Below are 16,010 nucleotides of genomic sequence, written 5' to 3' on the forward strand. Positions count from 1 at the left end.
GCATGAAAGCAATTTCAAGTTTTTATTCATCAATCTATAGATCAAAACTCTGCTTTAAAGAATAAGGGTCAATTTCAAACTAGAAATATCTTTGTATAAGCCATGCAGTCATGTGTTAAGAACCTAAGTGAAGATACCATTCAGTGTTAAATATTTTTAAAAGGCATTTCCTGTTGTCAATATAATGTGAAACATTTGGCTTGACATTCTAGTTTCCAATTAAATATCTGAGTTAACAAGAAAATAGCTGTTTTTGGTGACAGGCACCAGTTTTCGAAATCCATCATTAAAATTAGTTTCTTAGTCTTTTTATGTAGAATAAATTAATTGTTATTCAAAAGAATATTTACAGTGTACATTGGAAAAAGTAACTCTACTTGATATATTGTTTTACATCTCAGTCTCTTACACTTTATTATAAGAGAAATTGAGAAAACAGGAGAGAAAGTTGTCTGATTTACATACTACTGGTTGCCCTAACAACAGCTGGCTTATCTTTCTTTATACCCACACACACAAAAAATACAGAATGAACCAACTTAAAAATTGGCAACTAGTTAATGAACACTAATCTTAAGTTCCTGTTCCACCATGCTTCATACTTCACTATGGGGTATACTGAAGGATCTATTTCCAGGAGAAAATTGGAGATGCTTGATCTCACAGGTTTTCTATCATCTTGATGCCTCTCAGGATGACATATCAGTAGGAAAATGTTCCCTCTCCTCTGTCTCATTGTCCACTCTCACAATGGTAAACCATATTTCCTATCCTCTAAATTCAGTCTACCTTTTTAGACATGAAGACATTTGTCAGCTACTCTAAAGTCATCATGCTCCTAGCTTCTCAGTGTCTTGTGTCATTTTCCCAATAGAATACGGGAAAATGAGAAGACAGAGAGAAAGGCAATTGACAGCCATGTGGGAGAGTGCAATGTCCAGTCTATTCAACAGAGCTCCTACAATGAGAAATGTTTATTGAGTTAATTATGAAACCAATACGTGTCCATTGTAAGCCAGAAATTATAAAAGAGAAAGAGAAATATATTTAATGAAAATGGAAAAATAACTTAACATTAATATGTAATCTCTGTTCATAAAATTTTGATTTCTTATCTATAAAGTACAAGAGAATGAATTAGATGAGCAAACATCTCTGATTTGTCCAACTTCTATAATTTTTTCAAAGTATAAACTTTAAAATTAGAAATGAACACTTATTTGTGGAATTTACAAAGATCATTAAATAAAGTCTGTGACTGGAATGAAGGCAGTTTTAAATGTCTTTAAACAGGGAAAATTATAATTATATGTTGCTTAAAGATATTCTTTAAAGTGAAATTAATGTTGAATTTTTAAACTCTGTTGTTAACTTTCCTGTTAAGGGTTTATAAGTATAAATTAATTTATTGACCAATAAATAATTATTTAGAATTTATTTAGATATGCTGCTTTATGCTTTCTTGTAAGGCAAATAATTTGTAAAATAAGTAATATCACATTTCATCAGAGATACTTCTCTGGAATCCTTTTATCACTGATAACCTTTAATGAAGCACAAATTGGCATAACTTTTTAAAGATCTTTTTTTGTTTCTAGTGAGTAATTCAGGTACAAATAATGATTGTCTTAGAATTTGACAGAATTGATAGGAAATTAGTATTTTTGGAGGGTTTTTTTTTTTTACATTGTCATCTATGATTACAAAGTAATCCATTCTCAAGGTAAACAAAAATAGTATATAATGTAAATATGTAATTAAAAATAAAAAGTGTATAATCCTACTCCTCAGAGATAGCTGTTAATAGACTGGTTTATAGTTCTTTTCTATTTCTTTGTCTTCCTTTCCTTCATTTCCTCCTCCATTCTTCAGCTGTTTGTTATTTATTTATTTGAAGTGGAACGCTGGTGTGTAAAGATACGCAATTTTAATTTTCAGAAGCGAGCTGAATTTTGTTTCTTAGTAGAAAATAAGCTAATACCCATTTCCAATAGGTTGATTTGTGTGTAGGGGGGGATGGTGATTAAAGTTGTATCATGTATTATGGAACGAATCCATACTACACAGTCTAGAGTGTGTGCAAAATTTCTTTTTCTTTTCAAGCTTAAATTTCTTATCAGTAAAATGGTGATAATAATAGTACATACTCATAGACTTATGAGCTATGTTAAGCAAAATCATTCAGGTTTGTGTATAATCTCCCAAGTTTAGTAAATATCCTCCCCAAGTTAGTTATTTTTTCTTGGTCTAACATTTTTACTTGAAAATATCCATGGTATATATGAAACATGTAAATAAAAATTTAGTCTATAAACATACTAATATGTTTAAATATATTTGAGCATTTAAACACCTTAAACATTTTTATAGTGTTCTCTATGAAATATTTAGCTAATGTAGCCTTTAGAACAGTTGTTAAAAAATCGTCGTTATATTTATAAGCAAATATATATTGGATGTATTTATAATAGGTATTATAAGGTATGTTTATAATTAAAAATCCTTATAATAATGTTGCATATATATTGTTTACATTGAAACAGTCAGGGGTAAAAATGAAAGTGAGACTAACAATTGTTTCAATAATAATAATAATCTGAAGAAAAAGACATTTTCAATAATTGAGTGCATACTACCTGTCAAGACTGTTGTGTTTTTAATAATTATTTCATTTATTTTCTCAACAACCCTATGTATAAAGTTGATATTGGTTCAGGATATTGAGTCTTGTACAGTAACCCTAATCATCATGTATATTATGCCTGTCTATATTTACATTTGCCTACTTACCATTGATTAAATGGAAGCTATGTGTATCTAAGTATGGAATTTAGCCTTCATGGAGGTTGAGATATCCTAAACAAAGTAGTAACATAAAATCTCAATGAAAAACGAAAATAAATGGGAAATTATCCCTCTAGAAAAATAGTCGTGGTTACTTATTTGTTTACTAACAACACGCTGTATTGTATTGATTTGTCCCAATCTGTGTGACTGCAAAAATAAAACAGAGTTTTCCATTTATCTCTTTTCCAATCAGATGATACCCACCACTAAAATATATTCTATACCTTATTATACTTAGTAATAGGGTACCAAAGTGAAGGTGAATATAAAAACAAGGAAAAAGATTTGGAAAGAAAAAGAATGTAGCTTAAAAGCTGATAAATATTCATTAGAAGTGCTGAGATTAAACAGATGGTAATGTGAAAAACAAAAGAAACACCTCTCCTTACATCCTTTAGGGAATGTAATGTCCTGGGATCTAATAATTCTCATAAATTGCCATCTTGTACTGTTTATCACATAAAGCAATAACGTTAGATATTTAAAATGTGCATTCCCTTTACAGCGAAAAAAGAACATTCAACTACTGAATACATCTGGAGCTTCTTTTGTCGGTCTCGGAATAATTACTTTCTGAGACCATTGCACTTTCCTTTTACTTCCACCAGCAGATTTTTCTTTTATCATTTTGTAAAATTTCTGTGTCCAGGGTTAGGTAAAGAATAAAAATTTATACCAGCCTCTCACTTGTCTGTTAAATAAAATTTGTATTTTTAGAAAATTATAAATACTGCATATCATGCACCTTCAGATTTGTTCAGAGACATTAAAAAATAAGAATACTAAATCTATGCATGCCAAAGGTATACCAAAGTAATTTTACCACACTATTTTATAAATATATTGATGTTTGAGAGACAGTGTTTTTGAACCTATATTTTAAGAGTTCCGTAGTTTGGTATATAATACTAAATATTGTAAGTAAAAAATAGACCTTCTTGCAAGCCTTAACAATACAAAGGTTCTCAATAAGAATGTATTCTTTATTTGTTGTATTTAGATTAATAGGAAATATCTAGCATAGAATATTTTAAAAGGTTAATTACTCATAGGTAAAACTTAGTGATGAGTTTATTTGATTCCTCAGAGGTAGGAGAGAACCACTAATTAATTTTCTCAGGATTTAATTCCAAGGTATTTGCATATGTTAAGTAATACTCAAATGATTTACTGAATCCACATAATTTTCCATCACTAATTCTACTATTTCATTGTATCACCCAAGAAAACACTTCACCCTGCAATAACACTAGTAATGATAGCCCGTGACTAAATGAAGTAGGTTCAAAGAAAGTAGCCTCATGACAATTTAGCTAAAAAATAGTCAGTGAATGCCAAATAGTCTGCTGTGCTAAATATACTGCTAGCTGTCACATAAGAAAAAATGACATCAACTGTAGTATCTTGGTTTAAAGATGACGAAGAAATATTTTATGGAAAAGCAGCCGTTTTACCTTTCTAATGCAAAAACTGGAGCCCTCTTAGGAAAAGGCTTAATGGTTTTTTCTTAACTAGTATATTGGTCCAAGTTGAAGAGAGACATTTGTCAAATTTAACTAAATGAATAAATATCAATATGCTTCCATCTTTTAAAACTGGTCTTATAATACTTCTTACGTACTGTTTATGATTTATGCAAATTATCCTATTGATTTGTATGCACAATGCTAATATTTTATATGCTATTACATGTACATACATACATATACATTAATGTATGCATTGATACTTTTAACAACTTCTAAGATTATTTATTATTATTATTATATGGTATTTAATTATCATAACAGTTCCATGAAGCAAACAGGGCAAATTTTCTTATGCTTATCTTAAGGATAAGAAAATAAAATTCCACAGGATTAAGAGATTTATCCAAAAATTACATGAATTCTACATGGTGAGAGTTGGGCTGAAACATTATTCTATGCAAAATAATTAAGCTTCTCATTTTGTAAGTGATAGTGTTCAGTGGTAGAAGAGAAAACAATCAAGATTGTATGAGAGAGAAAGCTGTTTATGTCCAATAATTATCAACATCTTTTTATAACCCATTCCAACTTAACTACAAGTATTGGGATTTTTTTCTATATATAAATACTCATAGCCTTATTTATATGCTTACTACAGGCATGTCATAATATTGAATACTTTTTAAAATAGCATACTGGGGACAAATGCGTATGAAATTACTCAAAATTGATAACCTAATGATTACAAAGTGTACATTGACATTGTAATATCTAAATTAAGTAATAATGTTTTCCAACTTTAGCTGGGGTAGAATAGAATTGAAATTAATTAAAAATGTGAAACATTAAGTAAGAAATAAATGGAAACATTCTAATTTATATTTAAAATATCAGAACTGTGATTTCATTTCTTTAGCATCTACTATTACAAGAACGTCATTAAAAAAGAGAGAATTAGGTTGTTATTCTACCACTAGGTAAAAATTAACATAACTTTTGTCATTGTTTTTATATACTTACTTACATTTGTCCTTCCATCTTAAAAAAAAAAAGAAAAAAGAAAAAAAGTACTTTGCGGCTATTGGATAATTGACATTTTTAAATGAGTTTAAAAGTCTAATTTCGGTTTGGTTTGCAAAAGCCAGAACATTCACAGAAGTTTTCTAATTTTCAACCAACAATACTGCTTTTGAGAAAAAAAAAAATCCCAGAAGGTTTGTGTCTAAATTAAACAGGTCAGCAGTTGATCTTAATTTAATTTACTAAACAATTTCATTTAGCAGTTCAGAGACTTGGGCTTCTTCCATGAAAGTGTAGCCATGTGGAGGATTCTACTATTTCATCTAATTTATCTCTGTCCTCCTTTATTGTTAAAGTGCATTTCAAGGGCCCAGAAATACCTACTTGTCACAAACCCACCGTTGAAGCAATACATGGCAAATCATTATAGAGTTTAGTGTTTTATAATTAATTTGCTGTATTGCATTGTTTAAAAAGAAAAAAAAAACAGCTTTTTCAATATAAAAGCAATGTATTTCAAAGCCTTAGGCTTCCTTGGTTTCCAGGTCAAACTATTTTCAAATTCGACACAAGTTTCTGAATTTTCATTCCTGTGGTCAGATAGTTCCACTGTGCTGTACACATCAGGGTCTGGTGTGCTCAGAAGCACACAGATTTCTGGTTAACTGCAAGAATCAGGAAATGCACTTTTGTATTAGGAAGTGACCCCTAAGTTGCAAATTGTGAAACAAATATATATATTTGGTAATAAAATTTTCCCCACCACCAATTCTCATCCTGCAATGTAGAAGAAAGGGTCTAGAAACATAGTGTAAATGAAAAATAACTTTAAGTATGTCTACAATGTCCACAGTAAAAATAATAATAATAAGATTTGAACATGCTACAGAATGTTTCTAGAATGTGTATTTATTTATAAAGCTAAATTATTTGATAATGATATTAGGTAAATATTTAGGCATTATTTTATTCTCTGGATATGTTTTTAGAAACGTGAAGATATAAGTGCTCTATTGTATTTATTTTCCAAGTAGGATTTATTTTATTGCAATAGAAGTATATCTTATTTCTCAAAATAATGCTATGATAACATTAATGTTTTACAGCTGCATTGAGTCAATTCATAGACTTATCAAGTAATAGAAATAACACATATCTCTCTTCTCAAATGATTTGTATATATGACTAATAATTTTGTTCTTAATAAGATCATAGGCAACATCAAAATATAACTATTCAACTTGTCAGACTATTGGTTCCTAGGTATAACAGTTATTTTTTTTATTTTCAATGTATAAAATACGAAAATATAACTTGAGAATAGAAATGTCAGAACTAAGCACCATCTATTAATTTGTTATGAAAATATAACTAGAGAATAGAAATTCCAGAACTAAGCACCATCAATTAATTTGTTGATACCTATTCATTATAATGGAATTAAATTCAAAATCAAATTATTAGAGTAAAAACTGATCTATGAATAATCTTTATAATTAAAAATTAACAGAACATCAGTTTTTTAATATATTTAATTCTGTATATATTTTTTCTTCAAAAGATATTCAGATTTTACCAGAACTTACTTACATAAATGAATAAGATTGTATTTCAGACTTTAATGGAACATTATTTGTGTAATTTTTCTATTTTCCATGTCATATACTTACCCACCTTCTAATTTTATTGATTACACTATTTTGAAAGGTTATTTTTTTTCTACATTAAGACAGCAAAGTTTAGAAATAAGCATTATGTATTGAACTGATCATCTATTCAAATAGGACATTTGCCAGAATTAGCCAACAACCTGTTAACTCTTTCCTCTCCCCGGTTTTTGTGAGAATGCAGGCATTACTTATAAGTGATGCAATTCCTCTTACACTTAAAAATATACCCTTACATTGTAGTGAGTAGAAAAAACTTATAAAACACTAAAATATTTCCCAATAGTTCTGGCAACATTTGACACCAGTGATTAATGTCCTATATTAACATGGTAATACCTCAACCTTATTCCCAATACTCTATTTCCTAAAATATTTTCTTCTGCTTTAATTTTGACATATGAAAAATAGCTATAAAATAACTTGAGAAACATACTATATTGATTTTTAATTGGAAGTAAAATTAGGATTTATAATTTAACTCCTTTATGAAATGCACACCAAACACATTCAAATTTTTATGTAACACACAATTTGCTCAGAAGCATCAAAAATAGATGACATGAATTAGAATATGAATTATTAGATATGTGGAATTAGAAAAAGTATATCTGTTAAATTACAAATAAATTGTTTTAATATCAAATAGGTATATATTTAAAAATCAGAAGTAAATTAATTGCTCAGCTAAAATATTTTTAATGTGCTGTAACACCATAGACACACCTTTATTTATTACAGATGATAAAACTATAGTGCTAAACTAATCAAATTCAAATCAATTTAACCAAATATATTTCAGCAACACAGTGTTTAAGAAATTCAAAATATGCTGAAGAATGAAAAACTAATTGCCTTATAATCAAAAGCAGTCAGTTTTAAAATTCTACCCAACAGGTAGATGATAAATTTTTCATTTCTCAGTTGTGTTTTTAGCAGGAAGTTGTCAAAAAAGTTTGACATCTCTTAAACTTGCATCTAATTTGTCTGTGTTTATGAACCTAATGTTGATATGTAAAACCACAGAACAGGAAGAAGAGGGTGGCTACAGTTCTGTTAAAATATGTATACATCAGGATTTGCAGATACCATGCATGATGTGAAAGGATACTTGTTTTCCAAAAGGAAATGGGCACTGTCTTTTTCTCAGTTCTTGTTGTTGTTTTTCTCTTATGTCAAATGATTCCCAACTAAATTTGAGACAATAAGGGGTACTGTTAATTAATTTTCCCAGTATTTGGATATATTAGAATGAATAACAATGGATAAATATAATGCTGCTGTATCCAAAAGGCTACAAAATTAAGAAGTCATTTTTTCTCATAAATTCAAAAATCTCAACCTTCCATTGATATTATGTTTTCAGTAATTTTATAAAACTTCTACCCAAGGAAGGGTGTTGAATTAAAACATCTAATCTGCTTGTACTTTAAAAATGCTTTTATATAAGAAAAGTAGAACGATCAGTAAGTGTGATGTTACAAGTTCAGAAAACAATTGAAATACAAAGTTTACGCCTTTCTGGTATATTAAACCAAGTTTCACCTTTGACTGGTTTGACCTGGTGATGTCTGTTTTAACCCTGTTTTGATCTTCAATTTCAAGGCAGCAAGAGTCAAGCCACATAGATTAATTCTTTCCAAACTTTTGATTTTTCTTTCATTTTTACACGAGTGTAGATTTTTGAATATCGATGTGCGCTCTTTACTCCCTAGCTGATAATGTGAGATACTATAAGAATCTCAGGAGTTTTTAATAATAGTTGAGGTTTCATTAAACTTAGTTCTCAAGTGACACCTTAAAGTTTATTCATCAAATAACTCAGGGTGTAAAAGTAGCACATAAACATTAATTGAACCGTCATTAAGCAGTATAACTGTTTTCAATTAATAGAGGACATTTAGCTCCATACCGTGTGGTGGAAAACAATTAGGTCTTATGATACACGTGCTGTTAAGGATACTGCTACCAGACTTGACCAGCTACACTTTACAAAATAGCAGTCAGCTGTAGTCAGAAGCGTGCCCAAGTCATAGGAAGTCATATTTTTACTGCCATGTCCTCGCTGCTTATAAATATTGTTATGTGCCTCATGCCTTATGCTAATGGCAATGACTAATGTTTGTCATTATCTTCACTCCATCTTAGTTTAGAAAACCCCTCAGGAGAGACTGATCATAGCTAGGATGCTGCTTAAAGTGAAAGTGTTTTTCTAAAACACATAATATAAAAAGCACTTAAATACAAAAGGTGGGATGGATAATTTATTTTGTTTTGGGTATGCTTGACAACCGCTACTGTTATTAAATTTGCCATGAGACTGATTGATGTCCTATATGAGAATGCCTTATAGATGCTTGTATGTGTGATTGCATAATGCTTTAAAGTTGTTCTGCTCATCTGGGACTGTAGGTGAAGATGTATGATACAAAAATGAAAAGCTGGAATAAATCCAAGACCGGCTGTTTGGAGGTTTCATTTTTTAACAGCGGAGGTGAGTCCCTTCATCCGTTTGTGATTTTATTTATGAACTCTGCTTACAAGACAGGTATAGAACACTTCATTATGGGCCCAAACATATATGTTTAAATGGATAAAGCAGCTGTTACATCAGATGGAGGCAAAGTGGGGACATTAAATTAATGTCAAACAAGGAGAAACTCTTTTAGTTTTATTCTACATTGTAGCAGCATAGTGATAATGTGCTGATTTTCATATGCACACAATTTCTGTATGTCTTATATCACCAGAACATGAGGTTATGAATTCCTGTATTATGAAGTAAAAATAAAAGCAATAATAAACTAATAAGGAAATATATTTTGTTCAGAGAATGTGATGAATGTTCACACTGTTTTTCATAATAAGGAGGATGGGGGACAAAAAGTTTCTGTGAAGAAATGTCATCCACCATACGTGATGGTTATTGAGTCTTTGTCTAAAGTATTACTGTAGTCATCCTGCCAAGTTTCACCTTTTTTTATTAGAGGAGAAGTTCAATTTCATGGGATAGGGCCAAGATATAGGGACTTCCAATAAATCTTCATAGAATGAAATGGGATGGAATGGAGTAGGGTAGAACAGAACCCAGTAGAATAGGACTGCAATTATGTGTTCCTCCCTTTAATTCTAATTTGTTCTGAAACACAAGGAGAAATAAATGTATGGTTGGATGGTCAGCGATATAGATGATTTGGAAGATAAGCTTCCATTTTGTTCCTTATATATTCCTGTATTTTAAAACAGGGAGTGTAAATTACAGTTATGTTTGCTGAATGAGATAGGAAATTGTGTAAGATATATTTCAGAAACTTTTTTCTTAAAAGAACTTGAGTAATTTTTTTAAATGAAGATACATTTCCCAGGACTTGATATTCAGAAAGACCTTAGGGAAGAGTTGAGAACGGTTATGGATACTATAGAAACACTGTGCCTCCTTCTATTTTGTCTCAGAGCAGTTTGGAGGAAAACAGAATCTTATCTTTATGACCATCTTGAATCTGATCCATACTTAACATCTTTCCCAATTCTTTTCAGAGTTCCATGTAAATTCTCCTGTACAATGTAACACTGTCTTTCGAATTCACTGTCAGTTACAAACTACACTGTAGATGAAGTGACCATACGTCCCAGTTTATGCCTGTTGTTTTAGGGTCATTATCATTAGCACTACCTTTTACTCTCAGATGTGTCCCAGTAGGGATGACAAATTATGGTAGCCTTATCTATAAATAATAATAACATGTCAATAATGATAACCAATAGCCCTACTGGAAGCTTGCTATTTGTCAGAGACTTTGAGTGCTTTCATGTATAATGAATTCTTCATAATAACCCAATGAGGCAAGTATTTTATTTCCCCCATTTTACAGTAGAAGAAACAAGAGTTAGAGAGGTTAAATAGCATGGCCTGCTCACATAATGGGCCCAACCTTAACTCAGACAGAGATCTGACTTTATAACATCATGTGCCAGAAGATGGTTATGCTATCTCCTTATTTGCTTGCTGATAGAATTAGCTTTGCTTTTTTTAAATATACTCAAAGATTATCAATAGTTTTCATTTACTATTCTTCCTAGATTCTACAACTATATTTTTATAAGGACTGTGGATTTTAAGATGCAAGAAAAGAGCACTGAAGTGAACTAAAATTATCTGGGTTTTAGTTCAGGATATTAATTTTACTATATTAATAAAAATAACTGTGATTTGTTGAATGACTAGTATATGCAAGATTGGGACTTTCCCTTTGTTGTATCACTGATTCCAAAAACAGCAGTGCAAGGCAGAACATTTGAACCCCATGAATGTATATGATTGCTTTAGCTATTAGCCCTAAATTGGTTCATAGGTTACAAATGAAGCTTGGGGCATTAAATAGTTTCAGCAGGCCTCTCCAAGCTCTGACATTCTTATCCCTAGCTGCCTCTAGGAGTACTTGATTATCAGGCTATAAGATACAGAATCTGGATGCAAGGAAAAATTCTTGGGGACAAAGGGACTGCCTCAGCACCTCATGTTTATATTAACTACTGTGCATTGAGTGCTTAATAAGGGCATGCACTGTACATATTTTTGTAAACATATTTTCTTCTATTTTCCTCCTTACCATAGGTCAAAAAAGAAGATAATTTGGATTTGAACCAATGTAAGTTTAGCTCCACTATGCTAGAGAGATCATCTATCTCTGAAACTCTCTATAGATTACCATCATTTAGGAACTTTTCTGAAAAGCAGTATTAAAGATGAATAAATAATATTTACTGATAATCAAATTTGTTCCACAACTGTATAAAGAATATAAAAACAGATATAATAGTGTATAGACATTGTTGAAATTCCTTGTCATATTTTCAAATAAAAAGTGTGGAAATTTTTACTAGTGCAGAGTAAGTTCTGTATGCTGCAAAGAACAAGGTAAATGTAAATCTGTGCCTATACTCAAAAGATGATTACAATTCACTTGGGAATACAAGAATATAAGTCCACAAATGTGGATTGTGTACTATTATAAAATGCCAAATTGTATAGTGTTATTTGAACAGTGGTTCTTAACCACATATGCATATCAGCATCATGCATGGTGTGTTTTAAAACTACAGATGTCAGGACCCTACTGCATTGACTAAGTAAGTTTTTGAGGTTAGAACCTAGAAATATGTGTTTTTAAAATTCCATGGATGATTTTGAGGTGTACTATGGATAACAACCACTGGATTAAAATATATGTGTAACATATTAATATGTTAATTATGCAGATTTTAAAAGTTAATTTTGGCTGGGATATAAAAAGATGGCTTTGTAGAAGAGACAGGATTTGAATGGAAGGTCAGATGTGGACAGAAGGTAAAAGAAACATTTATTTCTTTTTCTTATTTAGCCCAAAATAAAATTTTATCTTTAAGGTTTTTATCTGCATTTCAGATTCCCAATTGGATTGGGCTGGAATAGAAAATAAAACATAAAACAATAAATACCTGGAAATGTTCAATTATTTTCTAATATATCTATGATATGGCTATATGAAAATCAGGTTTGAAAACTTGCCTGAAAACTTGTATATTATTATATTTATATTAATATCAATAAGGAAATCTAATCATGGCTAATAAATACAATTTAGGCCACAAACTGCCAAAGGGCAGGATTCATGCTTTATTCAAATTTGAATTCTTAGATATTTAGCATAGTGGACTAGCCTATGCATAATATATATTTGTTTGTTGAATTAATTAGATATTTGGATTTATTTGCTTTATTTATCCCACCTTGTGGGGCAAATTTCATTGGTCTCCATTTGAAGTCTTAAGAACTTTTGCTATGAAGGTTTTGGTTTATTCATCTATTTGTTTCTTGACCCAGAACTAATGTTCTGACAAAGACTCACAATCATTAGCTTATAGGAGAAAACTTTTAGGTTTTTTCTTTCCAAGAAAAAGACTGAAAGGAAGGAAAGACAGGTGGAAAAGGCAAACGAGAGTTGCAGGAGAGTTCCTTATTAACAACGGGAGAGTTCTCCTTCTAAGTTTATGCCCAGAACAGCTGGTAAACCACTCTTCTCAGACCAGTCCTTCCACAGGGAGCACTGAAGTCACCAGACCCGCCTATGATCAGGAGAAAGGCTTCTAAAGCTTTCCCAAGCTCTATCTACTAACCAATTTTTTTATTAGGACACATTTGTTTTGTCACTGTTTTGGTTTGGGGTGTTAATGGAGCTTTAAAGGCACAGTAAAAAGATCACAAAAGCTCTTTTTCTTATGTTGCATTATGTCTTCCCAGCACCAGTCAAGCCAGGGTTCTTTTGCTTTTTGGTTGTTGTTGTGGAAACGATGTCAGATGTTCATATTTTCCCAGTGGAATTTTACAATACTTTTGGAAACAGTTTCGTAGGGTGAAAATAAGAAGAAAGAATGAAAACAAAACACAGATGGGAAAAAAGTACGGTGAGTTGATGACAGAAAGCTTTGATTTTCATGGTTCTACTTTTGAAAATAAGGGTAAAAGTCGAGGGCGTCATACAGTGCTTAGCTGTGGACATCCATGTGTAAAAACATTTTCAGTGTGAGATGACTTTGATAATGATGACAGCCTCTTATTTTGGTATTAGGAAAGGGGCAGGTAAGATCCGGAGGATGGAGCTTGGTCAGAAGCTGTTGTTACAGGACAGGATTCCTGTAATCTACTGTCTCTATGGGCCATCTTTTGAGTAGCTGCACTTTTTCGGCTTCCCCACTCCTTTCTCCAGGTGCTATGTGATTGCTTCACCCTAGACAAGCCTGTTTTTCCTCAAGGGAAAACAAATCCAAAATAAACATGATTACATAATTCTTTGTAAGCAATGATTGAATAAGAACATATCTAAAACAGTTTAATTCATACTGGGTGGCATAAAACAGCTGGAAATCAAATGAATTTCTGTTTTAGGAATGTTTCAAAAGTGGACCATCACATGCATGGTATATACGTCATCTTGAATACAACAGTAATTTCAATCAGTCAGTGATGTGCTGGCACCGGCGCATATAAGCTCATAGGATCCAAACATGTGCTTCTCTTCTCAACTAAACTGCAATGACTTCATTTTGGTAGCTTGAAGTAGACCCTGGTGTGTCTACTTATACCATAGAAATTGGGGAATGTTACAAATCTGGACTTTTTAATTATTTTGCAGAAAGCCAGTTTACCAGTACACCACTGAGTTACATGCACATTTTAGAAGTAAAAAGAGACCCAATATAAATATATGTCTCTGTAATTAGGGATGTTACTTGCTGAGTAAATATTTAAAGAAGACAATGCTTAAGAGACACAGTATTTTGTTAGACTGTCTAGGCTCAAATCTGTTATTAGTTGTCACTTAACTTCTCTGTCTTTTTGTCTTCTTATCCTTAAAATGAGAACTTCATATGATTTTTCTGATGATGAAATGAGTTAATATATATGATACACTCAAAAAAGTGCCTGGCAGAGAAGGTTCTCAATAAGTATATTCTATTAGTAGCAACAAGATACGAGGCTATATGGTTTTTACAATCTTCTCTTAAAAGACTGCCTAAATTCAGTGTTATTTTCCTTGTTGAGCTTTTATATCTCAGAAGCCCATACTCAATTTCCACAAGTTTTGTAAAGATCTGTTAAATGAAAGCACATCAAATCACTCTGAAATGCATAAAGCACTATGTAAATGAAAGGTGGAATAATTATGTTAAAGACATCATCTTGAATTTTGTTTATACTGCATCTCTGAAACGAGCATCAGATTTCTCTCTAGGCAGTTACTGCTCCTACAGAAACAAACACAGATGGTGCCCAAACTTCCTACTGAAGACTTTGAGGCAATGGCGTTTATCAAAATACATCCGGTCACTAAATGTACAAAAACTTCAAACAAACTCCACATCTCAGTGTCAGGCCAACATGGTTATTTAGGCAAATAAGCCTTTCTTTGATAATTCAAGGATTTTCTGATGTGTGAAATGGATTACTTCAACAAATAAAAAATCTTACATGTAGGCTAAGTTTTATAAAACAGGATATTAACATAGCAATTTCTTTTAGAGAAAAACAAATCAGTTTGTCTTCTGTGATGAGCATTTCTAATTAAATTTAAAGTAATTTTTTGGTTGTGCGTGGACACGTTCCCTTTTCCCATTGACCTTCTGGTCACATTAAGCAGAAAAAATATATGTTTTAAAAATATGTATTTAGGCAAGGCACGGTGGCTCACGCCTGTAATCCCAACACTTTTGGAGACCAAGGCAGGTGGATCACCTGAGGTCAGGAGTTCGAGACCAGCCTGACCAACATGGTGAAACCCTGTCTCTACTAAAAATACAAAAAATTAGCCAGATGTGGTGGCACATGCCTGTAATCCCAGCTACGTGGGAGGCTGAGGCAGGAGTATCACTTGAACTAGGAGGTGGAGGTTGCAGGGAGCCGAGCTTGCACCACTGCTCTCCAGCCTGGGCAACAGAGTGCAAAACTCCATCTCAAAAAATACGTGTGTGTGTGTGTGTGTGTGTGTGTGTGTGTGTGTGTGTGTATTTAAACATTTTAAGAACCTAGTCTTTGGAACACAGACCTTATTCCGCAGGATAGTCCTGGGATTTCTGTAACTTAAACTCTCCTTAATGGGTTTTGTGTTGTTTCTGGGCATGTTTGCCTTTGAATCCACCTTTTGCCCTTTCTCTGGCTCAGTTAGCAGGAGGGAGATCTGACCCCTAAGGTTTCCTTTCCCAGAGAGCTGTCTCAGCTAGCTTGCAACTGGCTTCTGCCAGTGGGGGTTTGGGGATAAGTACCCTGGAAGGAGCCTATGAGATTGAGAAAAAGGTAGAAGTCAGGTTATTTTCCCAACATTAACTTTGCCTCCTGCACCTTCCCCAGCAGCAGCTGTATCTTTTCCCCACTCTGCCTCTCACTACTCAAGTTTGCCACAGTTCCAGTTCCCAGCAGGTAATCCAAGGCTCCTGTGTTAGTTATAGAAGCATCCCCTTGTCCTGTCCTGTG

At 32.1% G+C, this 16,010-nt stretch overlaps 1 protein-coding gene across 12 annotated transcripts in view; it reads left to right on the plus strand.

Moving 5' to 3' along the window:
- Nucleotides 1-16,010, plus strand: part of LOC105479522 (KH RNA binding domain containing, signal transduction associated 2) — a 634,913-nt gene that overhangs the window by 595,325 nt on the left and 23,578 nt on the right. For 9 of the 12 annotated variants that reach the window (XM_071096918.1, XM_071096922.1, XM_071096915.1 and 6 more), the window contains 4 exons: nt 9,416-9,497; nt 11,619-11,652; nt 12,263-12,350; nt 13,284-13,447. The gene's annotated coding sequence lies outside the window, so the exon portion shown is untranslated. The remainder of the gene's footprint in view (nt 1-9,415; nt 9,498-11,618; nt 11,653-12,262; nt 12,351-13,283; nt 13,448-16,010) is intronic. The other 3 variants (XM_071096919.1, XM_071096917.1, XM_071096920.1) reach the window with 3 other exon arrangements.

This window comes from Macaca nemestrina, chromosome 5 (assembly GCF_043159975.1).
Source record: "Macaca nemestrina isolate mMacNem1 chromosome 5, mMacNem.hap1, whole genome shotgun sequence".
Classification (NCBI taxonomy): Eukaryota; Metazoa; Chordata; class Mammalia; order Primates; family Cercopithecidae; genus Macaca; species Macaca nemestrina.